Source organism: Lactuca virosa, chromosome 9 (assembly GCF_052849685.1).
Source record: "Lactuca virosa cultivar CGN04683 chromosome 9, Lactuca_virosa_CGN04683_v6, whole genome shotgun sequence".
NCBI lineage: Eukaryota > Viridiplantae > Streptophyta > Magnoliopsida > Asterales > Asteraceae > Lactuca > Lactuca virosa.
In genome coordinates, this window is record NC_136434.1 from 232,877,528 (window position 1) to 232,886,820 (window position 9,293).

The following is a 9,293-nucleotide window of genomic DNA, read 5'->3' on the forward strand; positions in this document are numbered from 1 at the left end:
TTGTTCCTCCAACTCGCCGAGTTCATGCCTATCTTCAACAGACTCGCCGAGTCCAAGAACAGACTCGTCGAGTCTCTTCAGTCCTTTATACATGCAGAGGCTTTTCGAGTCTTGCAGGGGATCCAAACTGTAGATCCACTCTTCAAGGGCATGACTCTCACGTAAAGTTGCAAACTTTACGTGGAAACAAGGAGTTATAAGCCCAAATCACTCTAGGGCTAAGGTTTAAGACAAAGGGGCTCCACCAACAACTCAAAGATTGATGCTTTATTACTTTCTGGACCAACACAAGTCTAGATCTGAAGTAGCAACCTCAGATCTAAACTCCAAGCCCGAAATAGATCTCAATCATACCAAAATGGCCCCAAATATCATTCTTGAATAGATATAATGCAATAGAGTCAAGGTAACAGCTTGTTACCTCTAAAATATGCCCAAGCTGAAGTAGATTCTGGATCTACACCAATCCCTTGATGCTCTACACTTGATCTACAAGCCTTCTTTGCTAGAATCTCCTTCCAAAGCTTCCAAGTTCACTCCAAAGGCTCACACACGATTCTAGGGTTTTCTGACTCTCAAGGGGTGACAAAGAGGCTGAGGTGAGGACTTAAGGTCCTTTAAATAGGGTGCAAGCCCTAAGATTAGGGTTTTATCTTCCCAGCACCAACTCGTCGAGTCCAGCTTCCGACTCGGCGACTTGGTCACTTAATTCGTGACCAAATCCCGCTCCGACTCGACGAGTACTCGCACTACTCGTCGAGTAGCTTCCTCCATGTACACTTTAAGCCGTTATATCATATTTCTGAAATTTGGGATGTTACATAATTTTGTTCTGCTCAATCCCATCTTGCACTGTTACTTTCTCTGCACATGAAACAGAAGCATTCGTATCGTTCACCTCATCACAAGTTTTTGAGACATTTTCAGCAGAACTAGAATTATTTTTGTTCTGCTCATGCCCATCTTGCACTGTGACCTTATTTGCACATGAGGTAAAAACATTAGTATTGTTCACACTATCATTATTTACTGTCTCAACTACAGTAGGTTTTCCATACTGTAGGTGTGCTTCCCTTGTCTTTTCTTCCTCATTCATAGGAATAAAAGTGTAGTTATCATTGAATGGAGGAGGAACACTACTATACCCTAGACCTACATTCTTTTGGTCTTGCCATCTAAGTTGCTTTTCAATCATTGTCTCAAATTTCTTACTTGACACATCAAATTTTTTAAAATTAAAGTCTGCATTTTCAAACTTAATTTTCAATGTGTTAAGCTCGGCAGTTAGACTAGCAATCTTTTCTTGAGCATAATCATAGTGTTCACATTTAGTGTTGTATTCTTCCTTAATTCTTTTTAGATCTTTGGTTTGGACCTCCAACTTTTCTTTTAAGGGTTTTTGGGCCTTTCTGAGATTATAACATTCATATTTAAGGTCCTCAATTTCCTTAATTAATAAATCATGTTGATCGCGATAGTGTTTAATTTTAGCTTCACAGGACTGAGAGCATGAGGCTTCATTAACCTCCTTGGTACTGTTGTAAGAACTCATTATTTACCAAAAAGAATCTGATTGTGTGAATTGATTTTGATCGATAAATGCTTCTCTGACCGAAAATACCAATGGTCAACTCTCTGTTGACCGAGAACCTTGAAAGTCAACCTTTTGTTCGAAATAAAAATCTTGACTGAGAACGAGGCTTCTAGACCGAGACCTTAGCCGAAATCTTGATAATCCGAGAATCTAACCGAGAATGCGAGGCCAAAGACGTTTGACCGAGAATGTGGTTTCTTGACCGAGAACCTTGGTTGATATCTTAATAATCCAAGAAACTTAACCGATAATGTGAAGCCGAAGATGCACACCGAATACGCAGACCGAAGACGTTGACCGAATACGAAGATGTTGACCGAAGACTATAAGTCGTACCGATAACTTGTTTGACCTAACCGAGAATGAGGTGCCGCCATCGAGAACTGCGAGGTAGGAACCGAGACCGAAGGTGCAACCGAGGAGCTGGCCGAGAACTCTCAAACCCTAACCGAAGTCGCTTTGCTAGCCGCCGAAGACTCTTAAAACCCTAACCGAGGATGAGATTTTTCGCCGAGAACTCTCAAAGCTGAGACCGAAGTTGCCCAAAAACACGGAATTTTCAAATTTTCAAACCAAATTCGATCAAAAACTCTAAAATAATGAAGAACACGAAGAACAAACAGCAATACTTTTCGTCAAAAATAAATCAAAAACGCCAGAAACTCCAAGAAAAACTCCAAGAAATGTATAATACTTTGCCAAATCGATCGATACCGATCCAAGCTCTGATACCAATTGTAAAACCCGATCTGAATATATCAATCAAAATCACTATAATTGGTGCGGAATCCCAATCAAGTGAATGCCACCAATCATAAATATGAAATAAGAACACAGTGATGAATCTTCAATGCACACTATATTGATAATAGTATAGTACATAAGATTCACAATTACTCTCTCGGTTCTCTCTTTCTCTCTCAGTTCTTGAAAAACAACCACTTTGAATAGGCTGATAACAAACATTTTATACCTAAGACCTAGTTACAAGGCCCAGCCCACTCCGAAAACCTTTAAGACCCACCGAAATCACATGGAGATTTCGGTCCAAGTACCACCGAAATCATGGAGATTTCGGTCCTAAACCGAAAACTATAAAAGCCTTGAAAAGCAAAGTATAAACCACAAATTCATGTCCTAACAAGTACAAAATTCAGTTTTTAGGACATTCGATACTTATACCTTTAACTGGTGATATCTTGATCTCAAATCGATTTTTGAAAAAAAAAAAGCAAGGCTCCCCGAAATTGATCAAATAATTCATTAATTCTCGGAAAAGGGTATCGCTTATTTATCATGATTTTACTTAACTCATGATAGTCAATACAAATACGCATCAACCCATCATTCTTATTTACAAATAATATAGGTGCACATCAAAATCTTAGGTGGTAATCGATATCAAATTGACAAGGAAAGTGGTCCCACTAATCTTCAGTCGACACTCTCATAAATTCTCTTTTATCTATACATGATTTCCATCATCCATATCTACAAATATGCTCTCATCTAACTGGGTTAGTAAATCAGTTAGTTGGGTAGCAAATAAGGCCGACAAAAACAAAAAGTTATCACCTAAAAATTGAATAACACACATATTAGAAGTGTATTTAGAATAAAGTTACCTGATACATCATCTGCTTTTTCTTTGTCTCTTTCGCAGTTATTTGGAATGCTTGCCCCTTTACTTTACTATCTTCGTTCATCTTTTCCTCTCATGAATTGTCTATCTCTACCTTGACCCCACCCTTTTAAACTAAGTTATTTGTCTTTAGGCAGTTGGAATGAATATGCCCACTTTCTCCACATCTAAAGCACATTGGACTATGTTCTCACAATATCTTGCCATGTGGCTCGATTTTCTACATCTAAAACATCATGGAAATAGGAAGGAGATATGATAATTCCCAAATGCTTCTTACATCATTTTCCTCACCATTTCTCTTCTTTTTTCCTCAAATTAAATTGAGAGTACAATCCCTATGACTGGCCTTTCTTTAGGTCCCCGCCACTTTTTATTTCCCGTTTTATATTTAGTCTGGAGTAGTGTAACTCTATCTCTTGATCCATAGTAGCTTCAACCACTCACTGAAATGAAGTAAATTTAGTTGATTTGATAAACTTGCATATTTGGGTTTTTAAACTGCAAATGTACCAATCTATTTTCTAGTCCTCTATATCAACTTGATTTCTCGCAAATCTTGCAATTTCATTGAATTCAACTGTATACCGCTACATCAAATTGGTCCCTTCTTCCATTCACATAAATTCATTATCCGTTTGTTTTGTTTCATCCTCATGGTACGACAACACTCTTCCATAAATTTGACCTTAAATTGATCCCAATTCAACATACATACCAAGTTTTCCCATATTACTACTAATCATTTCCCACCAATATTGGGATTCCCCCACAAATAAGTTTGAAAAAAGTGTGGATGTAAATCATTTGTGTACTATTGTTTATTCTGTCGGCTTCAACTGTCTTGAAGCATATGCAATAACTCATCATTTTTTCAAAACACATCTGATACCAACCCGTAAAGCTTCTTGAGGTAACATTAATACTAGGGATTCACATATTGCTTGTTTAAGGCATTGGAATGTTGCTTGGTGCACTTCCGATCAAACAAACTTTTCAATATTTCACATAATTTTGTTAGCATTGTTGTTATACTCGAAACGTTTTCTACAAATCATCGATAGTATCCCAGCAACCCTAGAAAACTATGTATATATGAGGGATTTTTGTCTGCTCCTACTTAATTAGAACCTCAAGTTTCAGGGTCAAGTTTAACCCCCTCCTCGTTAATAACACGCTATAGGAATTGTACTTCTTTAAACCAAATATCACATTTAGAGAATTTTGTAACACTTGACTTTTCAACACAAGGTATACCCAAAAGTTTCCACTTATTATTTATAAAAGCATATTGGTGTATGCTATTAGACAGCTAATATTAGTATAGGGTTTAGATTGTAACATGCTTATTATATATACTTATCCCTCTATACATACACGTGATTTTTGAATGAATCTCAATACAATTACAATTACAATTACAAGTCTGATTTGGTATCAGAGTGGGGGAAACATACGGCTCCTCTAGGGTTACAACCCTACCCTTGCCGATTCTTCATCAGTTGACACAAATCGATCATCAACAGCATTAAATCAATCTTCAGCAAGAAATCGATCTCAATGGGCACCATCAACGTCTTCTCCACAACAAAGAAAACATCACACAATTCTCATAAGTTTCCTTTTACTCTCTCTTCTACTAATTATGGTTTTTGGAAAATAATGATCGAACATTTTCTTGTTACTAATAATCTTTTCGGCTATATTGATGGAACCATTTCTTGTCCCAACCCTACAATACCACCAACAGAGAAAGCCACCACAGCAGAACCTCAGTTGAATCCTTCCTATACAGTCTGGATAGCTAATGATGCCCATGTTTGCATGCTCCTTCTATCTACCATCTCTGAAGCATCTTAGTCCCATGCCCAAGGCACAACCTCAAAGGACCTTTGGCTCTCATTACAGAGAGCCTATGCTCCTCAATCTTCTTATATAGAATACACCCTTAAAACCCAACTTCTCAAGCTTGAGATGAAATCTGATGAAATCGCCTATGTTTACCTCTTGCGCGCTCAATAATATTCAAATACTCTAGCAAACATCGGCGAACCAGTCAAGGAAAAAGACCTTGTTATGTTAGGTATCTCTGGTCTTCGTGAGGAATACAATAGTCTAAAATTCACACTCCTAGCTCGCTAAGCTCCCACCTCCTTTCAAGAACTTCATGGTCTTCTTGCTGACCATGACTTTATGGTCAAGAAAAAACCATCCACTGTTGCACCTGCTCAAGCTTTTGCTGCCACTGCTGTCGGTCGCTCCTCCCCTATCACCGCCACATCACCTACTGATCCCATACAAGCTCTACAACAGCTTGCTTAACCCGACTCCCCCATTATCCCCTCATGCCTTTTATACTAACCGGCCTCCTTCCTTTCGGGGTCGTGGGTCCAACAACCGTCGTGGCCGAAGAAACTCGAACCAACAAACAGTCAGTCTTCAAAGCCAATTTTCCTTGGCATCCATGCAAAACACAGTTTATGGTACCTGTAACAGATATGGTATTGGCCATATTCCTTCCCAGTGTCCTAACCGTGATCCTAGCACCATCCACCCATGCCAACAGCCTTCTGCTAGTTTTGCAGAAAATCGCTCACAGACAACCACCTGTCTCACCGACACAGGATCAAACAACCATGTATCCCATGATTTATCCTCTCTTTATAGCCACACACCTTACTTTGGTGAGGATGTTCTTCACGTTGGCAACGGTACAGGATTACCTATTCTTCATATTAGCTCTACTCGTTTTTATTCACCTAAGAAAACTTTTTCTCTATCTGAAATTCTTCATGTTCCTGAAATCAAAAAGAATCTTCTTTCAGTTCAAAATTTTTTCCTAGACAATGACGTTTTATTTGAATTTCACTCGTCTATTTGTTGTAAAGGACAATACTACCAAAACTACCCTCCTCACGGGTCCAAGTAACAATGGTCTCTACTCCATTCGTCTTCCATCACTTCAGCGTCTTCCTAAAGTTGCTTTCACTACTCTTAGAGCATCCTCCGACATTTGGCATCAACGGTTGGGACATCCTCACCCACAACTTTTAAATTTTATGTTTTCTAAGTATTGTCTTCCTCTTTCTAGTAAAGGTTCAGATTCTTTTGTAATTCCTGTCACGTTGGGAAATCATCTAAACTTCATTTTTCACCTTCCACATTTAATAATAAACATTTTTTAGATCTTGTTGTGTGTGATGTTTGGGGTCCGGCACCTATGACCTCGTCAGATGGCCATAATTATTTTTTGTTATGTGTTGATGATTTCTCTGGCTTTATGTGGATTTTCCCTCTTAAACGCAAATTTGATGTTTATGATGTGTTCAAACAATTTATTACCGTTGTTGAACGCCAATTCTCTACCAAACTTAAATATGTTCAAATTGACTGGGGGTGAGTTTCACAAACTCACTCAATTCTTTACCTTACTTGGCATCATTCATTGTCTCTCTTGCCATCATACAAGTGAACAAAATGGCTTGGTAGAGAGGCTTCACAACCATGTCATTGAAACCGGTTTGACTCTTCTTGCTCAATCGGGTGTTCCAAACACCTATTGGCATTTTGCCTTTGACACTACGGTTTATCTCATTAACCGCATGCCATCCCGGACTATATCTCGTATCTCACCCTTTAAGTCCATATTTAAGCGCCGACCTAATTTCTCCTTCTTAAAGATCTTTGGGTGCCAATGTTTTCCTCATCTCCGACCTTACAATCAACACAAGATAGATTTCAGGTCTACTCCATGTGTCTTCCTCGGGTACAGCTCCTCACACCACGGGTATCAGTGCCTTGACTCCACTTCTGGCAGTTTGTATATCTCTCGTCATGTTTGTTTTCACGAACAATACTTTCCATTTCTGGCTCATGTATCTACGCCAACTTCACCCTCTCCTTCCGACCCATATGTCTTGACCTACCCATTACCCATTATTCCTGAAACCTCACCACCTACCACTACACAACCAACTCATCCTGTTGGTTCAAAATTATGGTTTATACTTTGCTTTTCTAGTTGATTGTAATTTTCTGTAATAGCCTGTGTTGGTTCTTTATCTTGAACCTGCTGAAGTGATCCAGAAGATTTGTAAGTGTGTGAATCTTATGGAGCTGCAGTTTGCACTGATGGTATCTTCTACTTCCGAGCCCAAGAAAAGCGAGGTAAGTTTACCTTCTTGTTTTCAGGCATGTACTGATTATGTTAAAATTCTTCATGACGAAATAGCATTATTGCGTAGAGAAGTAGAGGATCTTAGATATGAGGGCTATCAACTTAGAAAAGGACAAAAACCCCTAAAGGCCCAGTTTGAAACAAAAATAAAGGACTTTAGGAGACTTCAGGAAGACTACAGTAACAAATGTGAAAATTATGATTATGTCAAGAAACAGAATGTTGAGTTAATTACTGAGCTTGATACATTAAAAGGGCAATTTGAAACTGCAAATTTTGATTTTAAAAGGTTTGATGTATCAAGCGAGGTAGTTGCCAACATGATTGACCATTGCCTACAGTTCAAACGAAACCAACAAAAGGGTTTAGGATACGATAATTGTCACACCCCCGAAACCAGACGGCGGAAACGTCCGGGGGCTCGTGTGACTTAAATTGAATACCATCACAATGAATATACATGAATCATAACACAAACATCACCATGCATCAATACATTACAACTGATATTGTTTACATCCAGTACATTGTTTTCAAATATTACACTTCATAACACAAGTTGTTTCAAAGGTTTTCAACACAAAATATTCTAACATACTTGGTATTACCCTTCCGCTTATCTACTACCTGAGAATACAAGTTATTTTGGAGAAACGTCAACATATGGAATGTTGGTGAGTTCATAAGCATATTTGTAAATAAAATGATTTATATAGTTTATAAAACCCAGAAAATCCGATATTTTCTGAAAAGACATTTGTTTATCAAAGTGTGAAGATCCATAGATGATGCATGAATGATTTTCAAAACATATATATGAAGAGTGTTTTGTATTATAGTTATAGAAATTTCGAGCGAGTAGTATTGATTTTCCCGGAAAACCAATACTGTGAATCTAAACTGTAAATATTTCAATTTTTAACATTCATAATAATTTCGAACAGTTCAGATTCACATTGTGAATCTAAATTACTATTATGCACACTGTGAATTTGAGAAGGTTCACAAAAAAAAAAAAAAAAAAAAAAAAAAAAAAAAACTCGATCAGTGTAGATTCACACTGTTAATCTAAATTGTAAATATTTCAAATTTTAACATTCACAATGTGAAAAAGCTCCGATCAGTTCAGATTCACACTGTGAATCTGACTTATTATTATGCACACTGTGAATCTGAGGAGGTTCACAATGTGAATCTGAACAGGTTCACAACATGAATCTCAACAGGTTCACAATGTGAATCTGAACTGAAATATCATTTTTTTTTAACATGAATATTAATCTATGTTTAAAAAATACAAAAAAATATGAATTTCGATATATTTATTAATTTTTTTGTATAAAAAATAGACATTAACTTTTTTCATTAAAGAAAATGAAGTGGGTTTTTTTTCGAAAAAAAAATTTGTTTTTTATATATAATCATGGATCTCTATGGAAAGAGGACGAAAAATCGTGAACAACGGTATATACGGTTTTTTTTTTTTTTTGATAAAAAACATGGCCTAAAAAAAATTTTAAACGAAAAAAAGTGGTGGGTTTTTTGTAAAGGGTGGATTTTTTTGTATAATCCGGTGTGTGTGCGTCCAATGTAAAAGTGTACATCTATTTCCTTGGCCGTTGATCGTTATGATTTCCGACGCTCACGATTGGTTCCTTGGTTAATTATGGTTCTCTATTGAACCTCATCATATATATATATATATATATATATATATATATATATATATATATATATATATATATATATATATACTATTTAAAGAAAATAAAAAAAAAAAAACTTTACAAGGACCCTTTCTATACTTATAAAATTACACGGACTATATCTAACAAAATCCAAAACCTTTATGGCTATAATTTAAAACTAAAAACATTAAA